The following is a 21695-nucleotide window of genomic DNA, read 5'->3' as shown; positions in this document are numbered from 1 at the left end:
TCTACTGAAAATGAGCACGTGCCGACAACTGTATTTTAAACATGGAAACACCACAACATACAGCCAGGATAATGTGTAGATCACGTCTGTTCTACATAGTACACGCTCAGTACATCAGGCGTTGCCATTGATTTTGTCATGTTGAAACCAATACTTCTAGTATTACGTATTTTGTTTTGTTATGATATAACAGTCAATACCAGAAATACGAACTGAGGAAAACGTCCATACAGAAAGTCTAACATAGGGCAACATTCTGCACCACATGGCGATTACATCTATTTAGAACTCGGTGATACTAACGGTCAAAAGGATAACAAAAAACTCTACGTCTGAAGTGTTTTAAATCACACGAAGTAATACATTAAATGCATTAAGGTGCCTATAAAACGCTTTATGATGTTACAAATGCAACTTTTAGCTTTAAAAGCTATTAATTTTAGCTCGTTATGACGTAAATCGTGCAAGATTAAATCAGAGTAACCATCGGGACGGACAGTAAATATATTTTTCAATTCGTTGTTCTAACGTTGTTTTGTGGTTGTCTTTAATTTCAAAATATCAAACATACTTTACATTGGCTTCTCTTATTCCACATAAAGGTCAAATCTAGTTGAGAGGCGATCTGTATTGAAAGTACACGTAAGAATTAAGGATATATACCATATAGGATAAAATGCATTAGCGAAGGTTGAAGTCCACCTATAGTTACAATACAATGGTCTTCAACTGAATACTTAATGTTGAAAGTCAAACTTCCGAAAATCGTGATGAAGATCTCAACTGGTGCAATTGGTGCTGTTAATAACCAAGGTTGAAAAATATTCTCAATAATGATATCGACTATCCATTATTCATCAATTCGATGGATAAAATGTTAAGATAGAGTGAACACTTTAACAGTTCAAGTAATGGATAGTTATCCTAGAATACATAAATCGCTTCGGTTCATAATCTCTTTACTTCTTGCCCGTTTAACCAGTTCATCAATATGGCCTTCACATGTAAGCAAATTTTGGCCGATTACACCAAATAAGCAATAAAACACGTAAATAACCGTTTGACGGAAGCTATAACGGGAAAGGGACGGTATGCGCATGCTTTCTTTGCAAGTTCTGATTTGTTACAATGACACCATATACACGTTACGCCACTACATGTCTTTATTCACATTGTATGCCTATGAACGGAGACCGAGACATCCAACATCAGTTCCTTTTTAGTTATGTTGAGTCCAAGTTCAGTAGCAGTTCAAATAGTACCTTTGAATATTGCCTTATTTAGTTGCATTGCGTGATCTTACACACTGATTTTAACCATATATAATTTCAATGTTGTCTAATATCTATTTAAATAAGCTTAAAGTACATTGTTATGTTTTCTTTCTACATACGGGTTTAGTTTTTATTTCATGAAAAGCCTACCTTCTTATGTCTGAATTGTCATTCTAATCGCGGAGTAAACATTTTGTTTGATGCATGTCTGCGTACATGACATTGAATGACATATGACTGGTATATCAAAATCTAAAACAAAGTACTAAACTGCCCCCAAACAGATGATAATGTACTCTAGTTCTTAATATTTGATAATGACATCTTGTACGACATTCAACGATTTGAAAATATCTTCTTACAAAGCATTTAATGCCTATCTTGACCATAAAAGCATGTTCATCTTACAAAGCATTAATCATTTTGATATGTTGACCACAGTCATACTTTTCAGAGACATTATGAACTTGTTAATGGTCAAAAAAACATTTTACATGAAATATATCAAGTTGGCTCCGGGCCAATAACATCAAAGAAATTCAAATATTTGGCTCCAACAAAAATTATATGTAACAAGATTTAACAGGCTCACCTTTCTGTCCTTGTGATAATATTTCCCAGGAGATTTAATTGGATTAGGTTAAAATCGTCCGGGCCACAATAAAACTAAGATGAGATGAAACAAATTGGCTCCCACCGCAAAACTGCATCACAAGGGTTGAACAAATTTTAACTGGCTGTGACCAAAATATAACTCAAAGCTAATTGAACCAGCTTAATCTGGGTCCTGTCTGCCACGCCACCCAGTTGGTACCTCACTGTCAGCAACTAACATCACCGAAGATGAATGATTTGAAACGAACCAGAAAGTAGGTAATATGGGTCCCATGGGAGACGCCCTATCGATTATCACTGCCAGTAGGTGATTCTGTCGCCGAGATACCAAAACAGATGCATGCACGGGACGTCGTGAGTACAGTGACCCTTGATTAATTATTGGACACATTAACAAATGATGTGATTATCATAGAAGAGTGCAATACATTTTTTTTCTCCTCGTGATGATTTTGAAGTGATATGCACGAATTGAGAGGTCATGTTACAAACCTTTCTATCTTATAATATTACTTGTTCCATTAGGTATGCAAACAATAACTACGTATTCTACCTTATCACATATTTATCAAACAGAAATGTCATTGATGGGATTCATTTGTGACAGAAGAGGAAACTTTCTAGGTCATACTAGAAACCGGGGCCTCCGAACTTGCAAATTAAACCAATTGAGCTACCTCAAGTTCCGCTACAATCCTTTCTATTTGAGAAGGCTTTGCCCCTGAAAACAACACCATTTACAACCCAGGTTCGAGTAGCCCATTGCATACAAGTATTTGAAACAAAAATTAATCGCAGGCATCGCTGTAAAGGACAGGCAAATGAACTGTCAGACCAAACTCGAACCCGGGACCTCCTAAATCTAAACGGATGCTATAACCAATTGAGCTGCCTGGTCGCCGGCAATCAACTCAGTTTAGCTCTACAATACAGTAACCGCATCAAAGTTAAATGCTAAATCTTCAAAATGTAAAATCGGAGACATCATTTTGATATTTTGCTCTGACAGCAGTTTGCAACAATAAATGGAAAGCGCTGTCCAAAAATTAGTTCACTATTGAAAGTATCTGTTTCATCAACCATGACTAATAAGCCAGAGAAATACCCCGTAATATGATTTCTGACTAGGCTTAACTAAAGCATCATTTATACACTAAAATGAACAGTCAAGATTAAATCCTTAATAGCTTGTCTTTTGTTCTCAGGGAAAACCCTGAGATCACTTTCTGACTGACTAAATATGACGTTTTATGAATAATGAATGTTTTACGCAATCATGACTTAGCAAAAGACACAAAGACACCAGTCATGTGAACGCCCTTGAAAACAGCTCCCACTGAACTCTTCATGTGAATGCTGCGGTATTGAAGCGAATCGAGAAAGCCCGGAAACAATTGTAGTAAAGGACTATTTCTCGAGGTAAACAATATTGTTTTTGTATATTCTCGAGGTAACCATTATTGTATTTGTATATTTAAGAGGTAACCAATATCTTATATGTATTTTCTCGAGGTAACCAATATAATATTTTTATGTTCTCGTGGAAACCAATATTATAGATTTATATTTTAACGTGATCGACTTAGCCATTACTGTATTTGTATGTTAATATTTTTAATTCATCAGATGATCAATGTAAAATATCAAAATAGGAGAGTATGACATGTTATTTTTCCGCCAAGTACATGTATTAAGTTGTTTTCATTAGTCACAGGTACTGATATGACATTAGTCACAGGTACTTGTATGACATTAGTCACAGGTACTGATATGACATAAGTCACAGGTACTTGTATAACATTAGTCACAGGTATTGATATGACATAAGTCACAGGTACTTGTATGACATTAGTCACAGGTACTGATATGACATAAGTCACAGGTACTTGTATGACATTAGTCACAGGTACTTGTATGACATTAGTCACAGGTACTTGTATTACATTAGTCACAGGAATTGGTATGACATTAGTCAACGTTACTGGTATGACATAGTCACAGGTACTGGTATAACATTAGTCACAGGTACTGGTATGACATTAGTCACACGTACTGGTATGACATTAGTCACAGGTACTTGTATGACATTAGTCACGGGCACTTGTATAACATTAGTCACAGGTATTTGTACAACATTAGTCACATGTACTTGTATAACATTAGTCACAGGTACTGACATGGCATCAGTATGACATTAGTCACAGGTACTGGTATGACATTAGGCACAGGTACTGGTATGACATTATTCACAGGTACTGGTATGACATTAGTCACAGGTATTGGTATGACATCAGTATGACATTAGTCACAGGTACCTGTATAACATTATGCACAGGTACTTGCATGACATTAATCACAGGTATTGGTATGACATTAATCACAGGTATTGGTATGACATTAGTCACAGGTACTGATATGAAATTAGTCACAGGTACATGTATGACATTAGTCACAGGTACTTGTATGACATTAGTTACAGGTACTGGTATAACATTAGTCACAGGTACTTGTATAACATTAGTCACAGGTACTTGTATGACATTAGTCACAGGTATTGGTATGACATTAGTCACAGGTATTGGTATGACATTAGTCACATGTACTTGTATGACATTAGTCACATGTACTTGTATGACTTTAGTCACAGGTACTGGTATGACATTAGTCACAGGTACTTCTATAACATTAGTCCCAGGTATCGGCTTGTTTTAATGAGTCAACTTATGACATGGGATCAATTGCAGCCGTCTGATTTGTCTTTCGCTACTACGGCCATCAAAACAGTCAATATATGGATTGTGTGCCATCAGCTACTGCTCCTGCAAGTGGGTATAGAAAAATATTAAACCTGCTGTTAAACACTGCATGTTTTCAGAGAGAGCCCCTACGGAATTGGGGCTTTTCATACCCGCTATTTGTCGACACAAATGTAACAAAAATTAATCTGCTGAATCCACTTCACCATTGATAATATTCTCTCTGCTTCCAGACAGCCTTTAAAATTACCTAGCGCCATGCAAGGCACTACCTCACGTTTAGGCTAAGTGAGGAAGGCAAAAGGTTCTTTCTTATACAAGGATGTACCAAAGTCATTAAAATGGTATTTGTTATTTCCTGTTAAACGTCCAGCATTGGGGGTTATCAGTATAATGTGACTGGGTTGAATACTGTGCTTGGTGCCTTCAACATATTTCAGATAGGTTCCGCTTTAAACTCGGGATTAGGGTACGTTTTCATGAAACCATTCTCATGTTCAAATTGTAATGTTGTGCTTATGCCCAGTTTCTTGTTCCTGTGCTAAAGTAATTAATATTTGCATTTTGTCAATTATTTGGAGGATTTTTGAAGATATCTATTGCTGAATATTGTTTTCAATATCTAGACTCGGCTTGTTGACAGTATCATAAGATTTATGCAAGGCACAAGAATGTAAGTTCGAGCACATAATCTATTCTTACGGTTTCATGAATACGGACCCAGATCCGCTCAAACGAAACGAATACAGCAACATACCGCCTTATGCAGTTTTACTCACGTACCCGCATAATACACAAATGGAGGTGTGTCCTAAATAACCATAGCTATTATTAACGGCACGCTTACCCCAAAAACACCAAACAAAAACGCATCAAAGCATCAACCACTCTCTATATGTTAATGGTGGTACATTCAGAGGTCAAATCAAAGGTCAATATAATGATCATTGCTAATCTTCGTGGTTTACTATTTTGCATACATATATTTCAACTTTGGTAACATTTGAACACATTTCAAAATTTAATGTGACAATAAATGGTGAGCAGTTGGTCCAGTTACTTCAATAAACAATCAAATTGATTAAATAGTACAACCATATCCTTTACTAAACGGTTCAGCCTTTAAATGTATCAACTCTTTTAACTAACTCCAGCCTTTACTGGCGACCAATGAACATGAGTATTCAACTACAATTTCAATTTGTGTTTGACCTTCAAGGTTTCTATTATGACCCTGATAACTGCACGGTACATGGGTATTACTATTCAACATGATAAAAAATTTCACTATGAATTCTCTAAAAATATGTACAACGTTCATTAAAAATGTTGTATAAACTGCTATTCGAGTAATTTATTTCAGTGAGTGCATTTTGCAAGGAATAATGCAATGTTCAATTTATAATCTGAACGATTTTTAAAGGACAATGTTTGTTATAGTTCGAAATTTCTAGATCGAATACTGACTGTATATAGGTATCCTATTTTGCGTTCTCAATACGACATTAAATACACATGTGCAGACACATGTCGCTAATAATTTTATCACTATCAGTAGTAACTGATCCATGTAACTCCTTTACAGGACGTAAACAACTGTCGGCCTGGGATGGTGCCCGTTGTTACCATATATGGTCATAATGACGTTTAATTGTGTGTTCCATCATCCATACAAACTAATTACAGTGTTGTTAAGTGTGAAACTTGATACTTCAACAGATGTAATTGTAGTTTCTCTAACGAACTTTCTATTTTTAGAGAAATGTTATTCATCCACACCGTCAGCGCTTTTCAACACACAGCTGAATGTTCCACAACGTTTTACCAGTATTTAACACCATTCGATGCTCCATAAAACTACCCCTAACAATCCCTTGTGTTAGTGCGGTGTTGATTAGTTTGTCAAGGTTAGTGATGTATGTGACCATTTTGTATGTGTTGGAGTAAACCAATAGCGTTATTCCCTAGCGAAACAAGTCTAGTCATCCTCCATTTCAATAGTCTTAAGGATGCCAGTTCCACTGCTAACAGTCCACTCTATTTTTGACATATACAGTAACGAACCCTAAATGTCTTTAGTGTTGTGGAACTGGAACTGGGGGATTCCAATCCATAGTTAACGTTCATGGCAGTGATAAGGGGGTCCTGAACATCTCACATAATCGCTTACTGGTTATGTGCCTTACCCTGCGATGTTGAACAGGGTCAAGGGAAAGTTTGTACGGACGGTGTTATTGATGAGTTCACACTCAGTTTTCACTACCTGGAAGAACCCCAGATTGGTTGTGAATGTGAAATGGAGGCATTGTAACAACTGGAGAGGGACAGTGATTAATACCGCAGGAAATGTAAGAAAAACAGATAACATCTCTTCACTATCACTGCTAGCCTATCATCCTTTCTTGCATGGCACCAGCAGAATAGCAGCTCTTTTAATGAAACATTGATTCGCAGACACAGAAAAATGAAGGCAACAATAGCTAGTTTTATGATTTGAAAAGGAAACTTGTACATTTAACTTGGAGAATGTGTTATCGCTCTAACGCACTTGTGAATAATTGATATTACCGAAAGATATACGAGCCTGTAGCTGGGGACGTATCGACTTCGCTTTCCCTAGTCTCAGAAAAAAAATTATACGTTTTTTAACTACCAGTGGCTGAGTCAATGACCGAACATAGTCCAAAACATTTTTACTGCACACTTTTGTTTAATCATTACTTGTGTTAATTTCTTGTTAATGGTCTGTCAAACTATGGTTCTTAATGTTTCTGTGATTTTGTGTTTACTACTTATTCTGTTGTTATAACTCCAGATCGAATACATAGAGATGGTGTTGACAAACACAAGGAATTTGAGATAGGAAACAAATTGTCAACAAAATCTGACATAACAAATAAAAAATACTGCCTTTTAATGATAAGTCTTTGATGGCAAAATATGTAAACCAGTTTCACTGGTACCAAGGGATGTAGGTTAGTAGTCCGTCATAACACAAGGACTTCACGAGGTGACAGTTATAACAAAATATGTTCACGTTGGGTAAATGTAAGCAAAATGTCTATAAAAAATGTGTCGATAAGAACAAAATGTCCACACAATGTGTCGATTATAGCATGACGTCCACCTACATGCCAATTATAACAAAATTTCCACAAAATGTGTCAATTAAGCATGACGTCCACCTACATGCCAATTATAATAAAATGTCCACACAATGTGTCAATTATAGCATGACGTCCACCTACATGCCAATTATAACAAAATGTCCACACAATGTGTCAATTATAGCATGACGTCCACCTACTGCCAATTATAACAAAATGTCCACACAATGTGTCAATTATAGCATCACGTCCACCTACATGCCAATTATAACAAAAAATGTCTACACAATGTGTCAATTAAGCATGATGTCCACCTACATGCCAATTATAACAAAATGTCAACACAATGTGTCAGTTAAGCATGACGTCCACCTACATGCCAATTATGACAAAATGTCCACACAATGTGTCAATTAAGCATGACGTCCACCTACTGCCAATTATAACAAAATGTCCACACAATGTGTCAATTATAGCATCACGTCCACCTACATGCCAATTATAACAAAATGTCTACACAATGTGTCAATTAAGCATGATGTCCACCTACATGCCAATTATAACAAAATGTCAACACAATGTGTCAGTTAAGCATGACGTCCACCTACATGCCAATTATGACAAAATGTCCACACAATGTGTCAATTAAGCATGACGTCCACCTACTGCCAATTATAACAAAATGTCCACACAATGTGTCAATTATAGCATCACGTCCACCTACATGCCAATTATAACAAAATGTCTACACAATGTGTCAATTAAGCATGATGTCCACCTACATGCCAATTATAACAAAATGTCAACACAATGTGTCAGTTAAGCATGACGTCCACCTACATGCCAATTATGACAAAATGTCCACACAATGTGTCAATTAAGCATGACGTCCACCAACATGCATATTTAAACAAAATGTCCACACAATGTGTCAATTAAGCATGACGTCCACCAACATGCATATTTAAACAAAATGTCCGCACAAAGTGACAATATAAACAAAATGAACACACAAGGTGCCAATTATAATAAAATGTCCACACAAGGTGTCATTCATAAAAAAATGTTCTCACAATATGTCATTAAAATTATCTAAGATGATGATACCAAACATAGTGTACATTGTGTTGTGTGTTGACTCAGTGAAATATTTTATTTCTAATACGCCTGGTTATTTTGTAAGAACGTGATGATATATTGTTTTTCTAATTAAGATCAATCTATCATGCTGTGAGAGTTGAAATGTCACAATTTTATCAAAAAAAGTCTGGTTGCTAAGATAAAATTTCACCTACCAGTCTTAAACTATTGTCTGACTGGGAATGGATTTATATTGATTTGTGTAATGATTGATTGCATAATCGTTGTATATTGTGGTAAAGGTGACTGTTAATTGGCCTGATTAGGACTAACACAAGTCCCAATATAGCAGAATGCGTGAATGAAAAGATACGGATGCGTTTTTTACGTGTTAACTTTGTAAGTACAGCCTGTACAGCTCGTTCATTCAGAAGGGCACCACATGTGGTGCATCCGGTTATAGTTACAATAAGTCTTTATTGATTGTTGTTTCTGTAGTTTTAATTGTCAAATATTCCTCGCCTTTTACCACGACTTAATACAGATATTGATGGCATATTTTATCAAATAAGAATACATTTTTTCTTCGCTTCGTGATCATCACTATTTAAAAATTCAGGTCAGCTGTGAAATTTAACAGCAAGTTCATACGCCATAAAGATGTGATCAGTCTAGCAGTGCGTGACTTGCAAATTTCATCGAATGCTGAAGGAAATAAACAAAGCACCGCTCATCAAACTGATTCCTAGCGGACCGAACGGAAAGTCCAATACGGTAATGTACAGTGTTACCATATGTATACACAACCCCGTGATTTATTAATTCGTTATGGACGTTTTATACATTCATTGTAGTAGCGATGGCTTTATTGATTTAGTATTGATGAGTATTAATCAGTTATCGATGAATATATTTTGGAAAAAAGCAATGGATTTTTGCAATTAGCGGTTATGAAATGTAATATCTTAATTTGCTACGCTCGACTAGGTTTATAGTATTAACGTTTTTTTTATTAATGTAGTATTGATAGATAATGATTTTTAATTGATAAATGTAGAAGAAATTAAAACATTGAAAAGCAAATAATACAGGGCAACAGAGTCGTGCAGTTAGCGAATATGAACGGTTGTGTGCAGCTCTGTATACAAATATTGTGCAGAAATTCCTTCAACATCGCACGAAATGTTGCTGTGGTGGCTCTGTATGAAATGTTGTACGGGTGGCTCTGTATGAAATGTTGCTGTGGTGGCTCTGTATAAAATGTTTTCGGGCTGTGTATGAAATGTTGTACGGGTGGCTCTGTATGAAATATTGCTGTGGTGGCTCTGTATGAAATGTTGCTGTGGTGGCTCTGTATGAAATGTTGGACAGGTTGTGTATAAAATGTTGTACGGGTGGCTCTGTATGAAATATTGCTGTGGTGGCTCTGTATGAAATGTTGTACAGGTTGTGTATGAAATGTTGTACGGGTAGCTCTGTATGAAATATTGCTGTGGTGGCTCTATATGAAATGTTGCTGTGGTGGCTCTGTACAAAATGTTTTCGGGCTGTGTATGAAATGTTGTACGGGTGGCTCTGTATGATATGTTGTACGGGTGGCTCTGTATGAAATATTGCTGTGGTGGCTCTGTAGAAAATGTTGTACAGGTTGTGCATGAAATGTTTTACGGGCTGTGTATGAAATGTTGTACGGGTGGCTCTGTATAAAATGTTGTACGGGTGGCTATGTATGAAATGTTGTACAGGTTGTGTATGAAATGTTTTACGGGCGATGTATGAACTGTTGTACGGGTGGCTATGTATGAAATGTTTTATGGATGGCGATGTATGAAATGTTGTACGGGTGGCTATGTATGAAGTGTTTTACAGGTGGCTATGTATGAAATGGTGTACGGGTGGCTATGTATGAAATGTTTTACGAGTGGCGAAGTATGAAATGTTGTATGGGTGACTATGTATAAAAATGTGTATTGTAGCCCTGTATTTACAAGCATTATAGACCAAACCCAAATATTCAAAATTGATATAAATATTGTCAACCTTATGTAAACGTAATGTTTAGTCATCTCCGTGTCAAGACAACATTATCTACTACATGTCAGATTAAACTAGTTAGACACATACTAGTAATAATATTGTTTCTAATCGATTTTAAAACTTTTTCCGCATTTGCACGTGAATTCGAAATCCATCTCTCCGTCACCCAGGATATTTTGTGATTTATTAAATTCATTTTTTTCTTTTCAGGAAATCACTGCTGAAGCTGCACGACAGAATAACAGACGGAAATTAACAGGCGATAAACACTGCTGAAGACCTATGTTCTACGGCTTCGGAATCCATATCACGTCGACTGGTCTGTTATTTACTGTACCTCCACTCACTTCCGGTATTTTTATATCGGGTTGCATTCACGTTGTTTATCCATTAACTGGAGATTTGAGTATGGAACCAATATGAATAACAGCAGGAGAGAACAAACCGTGTGTTAAAGTTGAAAGATGAGCTAATCAACCTGGTGTAAGGATTGTACAGGCCGTGTCATACCGTGGTCATTGAGAGGTCATTAATATCAACATAGCCATTTTTGTGCAATCAACTTGTTGTATAAATCGTAAATGTTACATTTACACGATATTGATATGTGTTTAATATCAGCTGTCCTTACCACCAATGCGAATACTGGACTACTATATAGCTAACCATAACCACTTTTAATACTTAAACTGACATTTGTCTTTTTCATTCTCGCTTGTTTGAGGTGATTTCCTTTAACATGTTTGTATCGACCATTTATTGGCCCTAATGACCTCTCCTGTGTTGATGGGCCGTTAAGAATGTAATAACAATAATATCTTCAGTCCTGCCTGGAGAAAGATTGTGTGTTGATGTGACACTTTTAATACAATATCAAAAATATCTTCTTCTTCTTTAGGATGCAGGGGCTCCATCAATAGTGATGATTATGCCCTCGGGGGTCCTATTACAGAGGCGTGAAAAAAGGGGTTATTTACAGTGATTAGTTGGTGGTTTTTTTGTTATTTTTGTCCACGGTATAGATAAAAGATAAAAGCTGGCGTATGTTTTAGTGTGTGATGAGGGCTTCAAGGTCTGCATAGGGTATGTGTGCCTTGAAGTCCTCCAGTGTTGTGCATTGAACTGCTGCTATTGGAAGGAGATTCCATTGTGTTATTATGTGTGGAAAGAATGAATATTTGTAGGGGTTCTTTGTAGCAGATATGTTTTGTATGCGTGAGGGTGTGTATGTCTGGTTCGAGGGTCTACGGGCGTGAGTATATATGTTGGGTTTATAGCTACGATTTGGTGTACAATTTTCTTATAAAGTATCATTCTTGTGTGACAGCGCCGTGATTGTAGTGTTGGCCATTGTAGTTTGTGGATCATTTCTGTTACTGAGCTAGTGTTATGGTATCTGTTGTTTACGTAGCGTGCTGCTCTTCGTTGTGTTTTTTTCTATTTGTTTAATTTGGTTTGTGTTGTGTGGATCCCAAATGGAAGAGCAGTATTAAAGTGACGAATGCTTTGTATGCGTGTTCTTTTATATGTGGTGAGTTTAGTTTTAAGTTGCGTAAGAAAACCTAGGGACCTATTAGCATTGGCTGTGATGTTGTTAATATGTTTGTCCCATCGTAGGTTATTTTGTAATGTTAAGTATTTGCTGGATTCTACTTGGTGTAATGTGTGGTTGTGGAGTTTGTAGTCATGGTGTATTCTGTTGCGTTTCGGTGTAATGTTGAGTATGTTGCATTTATCAGGGTGAAATTCCATTAGCCAGTCCGTCTCCCATTGTCCTGTTGCGTCAAGGTCATGTTGTAGTTTAAGTGTGTCATCTTTGTTGTTTATCGTCTTGTATATGTTGCTGTCGTCTGCAAATAGTCTAAGTGTACTGCATTTCATGTATTCGTGGAAGTAATTGATGTAGATGAGGAAGAGGATGGGGCCCAAACAGGTTCGTTGCGGACCCCAGAGGTTACTTGTATTTTGTCTGATTGTTTGCCTTCAAGTACTACTGTTTGTGTGCGGAATGAGAGAAAGTCTGTAATCCATGCGTGTGTGTTCCCTGTTATCACGTAATATTGAAGTTTGTACTGTTTGTGTCGGACTTTGTTGAAAGCTTTGTCAAAGTCCATATTGATGATGTCTGTCTGTTTGTTGATGTTGTTGTTTGATGCGAGATCATGTATGAATGTGGTGAGTTGTGTTTCACAGGATCTGGAAGATCTAAACCCGTGTTGTAGGTCATATAATATGTTGTTGTTCTCAAGATGTGTCATTGTGGCACTTGTTATGATGTGTTCCATGAGTTTACATGTGATGCAGGTTAGTGAAATTGGTCTGTAATTAACTATCAACTTCAAATACAGATATAAAGAGTAAATATAGTTTTTCTTTATATCGGTATCATTGCATGTTCCAAACGCTTTAATCAGTGGCATATTGCGTTCGTATTTTTCAGGCTTGCGGCGACAAGTGCTTACGTTGATCCTGGTATGATCTTCTTACATAGATATCCGTGACATTGCTGAAAGGTCATGTCGGGGTCAATCACTGCTTCCGGATTCTAATTAAACAAACTACTGCAATGTCATCATCTGACCGGTTAAGAAATAGTTCCAACTGCAAGTTATCCTTATAGGCAATAAGTACCGGTCTGTCCGGTAGAAAAGCTTTCCCCTTTTGTTTTCTACTGAAGAAAAACTGAAATCATTGCAGCACTTACAATGCAAGTGTAGGACCTTTGTCTTTTCTCTTCTACCTGCACGCCACTCCACCTTTTTCGACATTGTATCCCTACGCACCCGTCTTTCGCAAATCTACGACCTTATCCGTTGCTATGATGTTACAAAGGATAATCACTGAAATGTCTCGCAAAAATCAAGGACAGAATAAAAACGAACAATTAAGCCTTAGTAGCTATATTGATTGTAGACGGTAACGTTTGTGTTTGTGCAGAACTATGTTCGGGCACCTGTACTGTTAATCTAATCAGTATCAGATTATTGATCACAATTTATCAGGAATGTACATGTTTGAAGATATAGGCAATTCGATATTTAATAACCTCTGACGATTTTTATATGAAAAAATGCCTTGCCCATTTCGATACTGCATGTCACTGTTTAATATGTCTGTGTATATACTCTATAAACTGAAAGAATTTGCCGTTTCACAGGCTCGTACAGTGTAGCCGTGCAGACCACTAAACTAACCTCTATATACAAACATATATTGACATGAATATGGGAGGTGCTCTTTCAAATTAAGGATTGGTTTTAACCGGCCGACGTGCATTCTTATCTAATACGCCCAGTTTTGTCATAACTGTCAAAATCCTCGATTTCTAAAGTCATAATTGCATCTAAATCCCGTGTTTTGTCTTTCTTTTTGCAAAAAATCAATTTTGAATTAACGCCTGTTTGACTAGGATTATAGGGAGAAATAGGGAAACACTTCGATGCTTCTGTAAAAGCAATTAACACAATACTCATCGTTGTTTCAAATCCAACACAAGAACAAAACATGCTGAAATCTATCAGCTTAAACATGGAAACAGTATACAGACCAAGACCGCGTGTAATACACGTAGATGCATAAACACCAAAAATTCAAAAGGAAGGTTCAGATATACTTATTTAGAACACAAGAAAAGCCAAAAAAACACTAATCGAGAACACAATGAAGGCTTAGAGACACAGAGAATATTGAGGCCTAACAGTCACTAACAATGCCAAGGAAACAAGGAATGCTCACAGTCATGAACAACGCCAAGAAAACAAGGAAGGCGTACATACACTAGCAATGCCATGAACACAAGTAGGGCTTACAGACAATAACAATGCCAAGGAAAAAAGGAAGGCTTACAGACAAGAACAATGCCAAGAAAACAAGGAGGGCTAAAAGACATGAACAATGCCAAGAAAGCAAGGAAGGCTAACAGACATGAACAATGCCAAGAAAACAAGGAGGGCTTACAGACATGAACAATGTCAAGAAAGCAAGGAGGGCTTACAGACATGAACAATGCCACGAAAACAAGGAGGGCTTACAGACATGAACAATATCAAGGAAACAAGGAGGGCTTACAGACATGAATAAATGCCAAGAAAACAAGAAGGGCTAACAGACATATTATTAACAATGCTAAGAAAACAAGGAGGGCTAACAGACATGAACAATGTCAAGAAAGCAAGGAGGGCTTACAGACATGAATAAATGCCAAGAAAACAAGGAGGGCTAACAGACATATTATTAACAATGCTTAGAAAACAAGGAGGGCTAACAGACATGAACAATGTCAAGAAAACAAGGAGGGCTAACAGACATATTATTAACAATGCTAAGAAAACGAGGAGGGCTAACAGACATGAACAATGCCGCGAAAGCAAGGATGACTTTCAGACATGAACAATGCCACGAAAGCAAGGATGGCTTTCAGACATGAACAATGCCAAGAAAACAAGGAAGGCTTACAGACACTAACAATGCCAAGAAAACAAGGAGGGCTTACAGACATGAACAATGTCAAGGAAACAAGGAGGGCTTACAGACATGAACAACGCCATGAAAACAAGGAGGGTTTACAAAAATTTAAAACGACAAACAAATGTGCTTAGATATTAGGCAAGTTTTTCAACTGACACTAAAAACACTAATCAAGATCAAAAAAGAGCTCACAAACACTGATCAAGAACACAAGGATGGTTCAGAGACATAAAAGTACACAGAAGGCTCAGATACAATACAATAATCCAAAGCTCAAGATTTAGTCACATGTATCAGCAAGTTCGAGAATCAATTATAAGTGACGTATACAAGCAGAAGAGAAAATGAAAAATAAAAATATTGTGTCACGGCAGTGCTGTCCTTGTATTAGGAATGAACAGTCCACTACTTGGTTGCTTGTAATTAGGAAAAACAGCAACAACACAGTCTCAAATATTTATGCATTCTGACACATTTGGGCAGTTAATAGTCAGCTGCTAATAACATTACAACGAGCGAGTAACAAGGGGTTTTAAATAATTATTTCATGTGAGAATGCCTGAAATTGTAAGGAAACAAATGTTGTTTTGGACATATTGAATATTCATACTAGGTGTGTTTTGTGATTGGCGGAAGCGTTTTAATGTCCGCCTTTGCAATTACAAACATTTTGTACGTCATCAAAACGTTCAACAGACCAGATAATATATCGTAAAAATGGGCATACAGAAAGTGCATTAACTCTTTTCAGGTACATCGTCAGTCACACATTATCGGTATGTGATTAGGCACTGAAAGTGTCTAAGGTTATTTTAGAGTTATGTACCCCTGTCTTTGATTTCAGACATGTAGATTTATATCATTAGGATAGTGAAGTAGGAGCAGGGTTGTTGTGTAATGTTCCATTTGTTGGTTTGTAATTATTCCAACCGTTATCATTTAACCTTTCTTTAACACTGTTATGGTGTTATCTGTGTGTTGTGTGTCTAACAGTTTGTTTAAATGTCACTACCGGTCGATGTTACGTGACGGTCCGTTGTTTTGTGACTTCCATTCCGTTGCTACGTGATTACTCGTCCGTTGTTATGTGAGTTCCAGTCCGGCTTTACGTGCATTCCAGTCCGTTTTATATGACTTCCGTTTGTTGTCATGTGACTTCCAATTCATCGTTATGTGACTCCCAGTCCGTTACAACGTAATAACCCGTCCCTTTTTATGTGACTGCTTTTCTGTTGTTATGTGACTTCACGTCCGTTGCTATGTAATAACCCGTCTGTTGTTGTATGATTACACGCGTCTGCCTTTAACGATTGTTCACCGGACGTTATGTGACTTCCAGTCCGTTGTTTCGTGACAATCTGTCCGTTGTTACGTGACTTCCGGTCTGTGGTATGTTAGTCGATAAAAATCTGACATTTGGCCGGTAATTGATCTGTTTGTATAAACATTAGAATCAACAGTGCACACATGGGATAATTAGGCTATATATCCGCATTATAGCCTTATGTACGCAAAATCTGGTGACGTCGCTGGAATGGTTAGTCTTCATTTTGTTCTAAAATCCGGATCGATCACGGACCGGTAATTGAAATAAATTGATGTGAATTTTGTATAACACTGGTAAAACAAACTGCTTCTGTGACAGTATAGACTTTCTCGGCCGTGGTAATGGTTAGTGTCTCAACATCAGACCCAGGTCGAAAGGGTTAATATCTGCTGCAACGAGATAATTATTTTCTTTCTGGCGGTAAAGTATTACCAGAATGAAACAAGAAATATTTAGCCAAGATCCTAGGATACCAGTTCAACCTTTACACATTATTTTCAATATTTAAAATAATCGAACATTGGCGCCAACAATTATGTTAGTTTGGAATATATAAATAAGGAAAGAACATTTTTATGACACGACCTAGCGATACACAGAATGCACACATCAATCTGTCTTTGATCTCTGTCTGTCTATAGTTCTCTATTGTCAGAAGAGAATAATAAGCAAAACGTATCAAATATCTTTAGGTGCTTCCTGAAACTGAATTACATTTATAAAATGTTTCTCACTTTATTCGCACACAAAATCACCTTATCTCCATTTAAAAGTGTTACTAAACAACCCATACCAGAACTATCTCTATAATTCTCAACTGAAGGTTTCCTTGCTTATGCAAAGGAACCAAAAAAGATTTTTACACGGATATGGATATATTGTAATATTAATAATCGCATTTATAAATCTGGTGCTGAACAGTATTATCACTATACTACATATACTATAATTTGGTAATTGTATTGGTCAGTACATTATGGGTTATATGCTTTCCTGTTTCAAAGTTTCGAACTGCAAAATTGTCCTTTTGATTGTAATTGGTTTAACCATCTGTTGTAATAACCGTAAGTAAGGATGTTAGTAATGTAAGTGCAGCATTTCAATTGTATTTACAAACATATTGTTAATACCAATAGTACAAAAGCTTTTAACAAAACCAGTCAAATTACCTGGATCCTTCATGTGGGAATCCAGATTATTCATACTCCATGATTATACCATAATCTTGATTGGGTATATTTTCCAGTTTATACGACACATGCGTTCCTCCCCCAAACGACAAAATAACATTGTCTGTCAGGACATATTTTTCTCTCTTCCAGGAGATTATTTTTATACAATTTCATCCAGTGTTCAAGGTGATTTTCATGTATCTGATTTAGCTTTTCCATTATCAAATCTACATCTTTTTTGAACGCTTGGTATATAAAATGTCAAGCTGCAGTACATTGTACCTGAGGAGGGTATGTCATAATTTGTCTCCTGAAAGATCATTCAAAACTATATGCGTTTAACAAGACCACTGAGTGGTTAAATAATAACTGGTTCCTCATAGGAACAAGGTAATGGAGTTATTTTTCAACATGATCAAAGAGATAATTCGATTCCTCAACAATTAAATATTGAATCTAAGATGTTCTACCCCATCAACTATTGCATAACGAGCCGAACTAGAACCTGACTGGAACATGCAAAGTTGTCGAACTTACCCAGATATCTTCCGTTCAGTATTCTTAGATTCATGGAAAAGCATGTTCGTAGATTTAATTAATACTTTTCTGCAGATTAACAGTCCTATGAACTTTTGTCGTACAAGAACGATCATTTTGGTAGTACATTGTAACAAATTCAATATGATGCCACCTAGTATTATTTGTTGAAATAATGACATGCATGTATTCTGACGTCACCATCATCATCAGCATTTCCCTTTTGAGATATCAAGGTTGCTTGAGATTCTAAGTTTGTACCGTCATTACCATAATGAGGCGAGGCTAGTGGCACACAGATGATACAAAGGTATAATTACATTGCATATAGCTGCTTCGTCCAAAAGGAAGATTTGTCTTACTTGAACAATAGTCTGTTAATTTACACTTTGTGTAATAGAAGTTTAGAAATACATTATGATACCACTTATTCCGTGCTTTTTTCATAAAATTTTCTCCATTTTCATATGTATCATATCCCCGGAACAATATTTTATTTATAGGTGATTTTCAGTCGAGGTTTCAGTAGGATAATTAATCATGGCTTACTACACTTCGACATGAGTTATAAATGTTTTCTTGCTATATTTCATATTTTGCGGAACCTATTAACATATTCTGTCAATCTAGAATAAGTCGAACACAAGAATGACTTGAAGCATAAATAATTTCCTTTTCTAAGTTCACAACTACCGCTTTATATGGAGAAGTACAAGTCACAGTGAAATACACATGGGCAATCAATATACCTGGATCGGAACATTGACATCACTGTGTGTTTCACATCCCGGTGAACGGGTCTGTAGCTGCCGTGTTTGATTATGTCGAGTTTTTCTGTCACACAACAGACGACAACACGTGTCATTAAATGTTTAGAAATTATCGGGAAAGTTGTCCTACTTTTGATATATGATGAATCATGTTATCTGAGAATATGCAATATATGCCTTTATTCTATATTTGCGCGCTGTCTTGGCCCTCTCTCCGGTCATTCATTTATGTTCCGCGTATGCATAGCATGCAAAGTAGAAATGTTGAAAAGTATTTCTGCATCCGATTTCAAAATAATAAAAATATTACATGACAATGGGCTCTCGATCTTAGTTTGAAAACGAAGTCAGAAAAGATAATTTCTAAAATCTTTGCACGGTTGCGAAAGATTGCTAGAGATGCAATTAAAAATAACCATAATGTGATTGTGAATAGCAACTAGAACGTTCACCAAATGTATCACATATATTTTGCAATATGACAAGTACGGGAGTCATTTCAGAAAATCAATTACAGGACGAATGAGGACAGCAATCTCAAATTGTCAAGTGGCCGTTGGCTTGATATTTCTAACCCATTTCAACAATCGGCATAAACAACATCATATCACGTGCAAAGAGAGTTACGTAAAAAGGGTTGACGCAATCATTTAAAAGAACGTCCTGAATATTTACAATTCTTCTCTAGTAAGGAACCAAACCAAACATGCTCATCTCCAGCTTTCTAAATGCACAATGTAAACACATCAATTGTCGATTACCCAAACCATGGCTTTTGTCGGTGATCTTTTGGGAACAGGACAGAAACGCCATAACCTTTCTATCGTTTTATCATGATTTCCGTATAATCTACTAGGTACTGCTGACAGCGGCACGTGCAGCATTGCTTGGTTCCGGTCCTAATTTGTTTCCACCGGGGGTTGGGCCAAGGCAATGACACTTGGCTCACAGTTACGGTGAAACAGCGTGGTGTCTATTGTCGTATATTGATAATATACTGCAACTTTACATGAACGCGTTAAGTAATAGACGGAAACTTGTTTTTTTGAAATCATCGTTTCGGTTTATCAACGTCACTTAACATTTCATTTTGAAGTAAATCGTAAATTTAGCACTTGATCCCATATATCAAGTATATGTGCAATCAGAATTTAAAAAAAAATGTGAAATGGAAAAAAATGAAGGATTGGTTTGTATTCATTGGTTTGAACTTCCTTTAAACAGCAAATGTCATTTGAAGACGTTCATCTATGCCGAGTGCTACCTAACTGAAATGCCATGCCGAATCCTCCCAGCATAGTTCGTGTATCACACCTAGTCACATTAAACTGACAACGGGTTGACAAGCTGTTAAGGACTTTGGCATGTTCTGGACTAGGTACAGAGCCCATTTGCCTTCCTCGCTTGGACGAACGTTCAACACTGAGGCCAAAGGTGACGTAGTGCCAAGGAAGGCTAGGCATTTTTCGTATTCTTCAATTAAGAACTTGTTGATCCAATCAATAGTAACTGAGAAAAGACTTAATTTGAAACGTCCTATCAGGCTCCTCTTTTATCAGAATAATGTGATAACGATCGTGTTGGAAATACAAGGCAACAAAAGTCATAATTTTATGAGTCATTTGCATCATCTGATAAGTTTAAAATTGGGTTTCTGTCAAACAATTGGTTTGAAATAATTGCGAAATGTAGAAAAGCAATATGGCAGTACCTTAATTGTAAAACTGAAACTTACAATGCGTAGTAATATGTGCAACAAGACAACAGATTATTAAAATGACAATCTGAAGAACTATCAAATTCAATTGTGAAATACTAGTCGTAAAAATTCTTACCTCACTTAGGAATGGGTTCCCAATCGACGTGCTGGTCGAACAAACTTTCAGAACAAAATGCTAGTGAGCTGTGGCGACCACCGAGACACAGTGACTCCTGCACGCTCCAAGGAACGAAAGGACATGGCGTTCGACGGATGTTGTATTTGTTGTTAGCCTTGTGTGTGTATTGTTATTCCGTTTCCCCTCAGTCACGGTCAACATTGGCTGGTCTCCAGCACAGAAATCTTTATGTTCCTTACCTAAAGTCCCATGTTATTCGTTCAGGCAAAAGCAAACACATTGACGTTTTTCTCACTGTGTTCAGCAACAGCAGCAGCAGCAGTAGCGGCAGCGACAGCACCAGTACTAGTACTATTACAGCTGGCTCGCTACTACCTGTACAGCACTGTCGATACGGACTCTTACTGTGTAAACTGGCTCAGCTATAGGTAACACGTGTCGTATATCCACACCCACGCGCCTAGATATATAGCCACATTCACAAGCGTGTCAAGTCTAGGACAAATACCATAAAATATAGATCAGAAAAGGGATCCGGACGAACGTCAATATCACCGAAATAACCTCAAACACCTGCCTGATGGTGACGATCACACTGTTGTAATGATAGTTATAGATAGAGCAGCACATGTGTTACAGTAGAGGAACTTATGTCGGCTTATAACCATAAAACAACCGTTGCCAATTAATATAAATATATAGATGGAGCGATCCT

The 21695-nt window shown here is 36.9% G+C and overlaps 1 protein-coding gene across 2 annotated transcripts in view; it reads right to left on the bottom strand.

Annotated features, from left to right (window-relative positions):
- LOC110455116 (globin C, coelomic-like) overlaps positions 1–21440 on the bottom strand; it is a 61692-nt gene extending 40252 nt beyond the window's left edge. Inside the window, exon 1 of one of the 2 annotated variants that reach the window (XM_021505064.1) lies at positions 20978–21440. The gene's annotated coding sequence lies outside the window, so the exon portion shown is untranslated. Of the gene's footprint in view, positions 1–1866; positions 1949–20977 lie in introns of those variants that run through there. The other variant, XM_021505065.1, reaches the window with a different exon arrangement.
- Between the last annotated feature and the right edge of the window lie 255 nt (positions 21441–21695).

The sequence above is a fragment of the Mizuhopecten yessoensis genome, unplaced genomic scaffold (genome assembly GCF_002113885.1).
Source record: "Mizuhopecten yessoensis strain PY_sf001 unplaced genomic scaffold, ASM211388v2 scaffold8131, whole genome shotgun sequence".
Classification (NCBI taxonomy): domain Eukaryota; kingdom Metazoa; phylum Mollusca; class Bivalvia; order Pectinida; family Pectinidae; genus Mizuhopecten; species Mizuhopecten yessoensis.
The sequence above is the reverse complement of the archived record's forward strand: the minus strand, read 5'-3'. Positions and strand labels throughout refer to the sequence as shown.